This window comes from Coenobita brevimanus, chromosome 17 (genome assembly GCF_032717465.1).
Source record: "Coenobita brevimanus isolate Jiangsu-jjx chromosome 17, ASM3271746v2, whole genome shotgun sequence".
NCBI classification, from domain to species: Eukaryota; Metazoa; Arthropoda; class Malacostraca; order Decapoda; family Coenobitidae; genus Coenobita; species Coenobita brevimanus.
Window position 1 is genome coordinate 39,443,855 of NC_136970.1, and position 562 is coordinate 39,444,416.

Below are 562 nucleotides of genomic sequence, written 5' to 3' on the forward strand. Positions count from 1 at the left end.
TATGATGAAAAATATCTCCTTTGGTTTCTAAAAAGGGATATCGCGGCCCACGTGTCGAAGTATGGCCGGAACAGCGAGTCACGGGCACTCATTGATAAACTTCAGGACACCTTCATGTGCTGTGGCGTGATGGGGGATCTGAAGGAGTGGAAGAAGGTGCCGATGATGAAAGATGACGTCCCTGCCTCTTGCTGTAGGCCACGTTCCAACATCACCTGCCATTACAAGAACCTGAGGAGGTACGAACGCCCCCCTTACTCCAAACTGAACTTCAAGGAGGCGATCCAACCCACGGCCTTCAAAACAGACCCTTGCCCTGAGAAGATGGTTCGGGAGATGAAGTTGGCTGTGATGGACTTCCTTAGCACGATCTTCCTCCTCCTCGGGCAGTTCTGGCAGATCGGGCGAATGTGCTTCACGGCCCTGGAGAACTCTACTAAATCTATGGATCCGCTCGCTCCCTCCCAGGCCATGGTCTGTGGTCGGCCTCAGAGGGTACCACTGTTTACGTCTAGGTTTGATGAGGGTACAAAAGAGTCTGGCCGTCCCGCAGGTGAGGAGG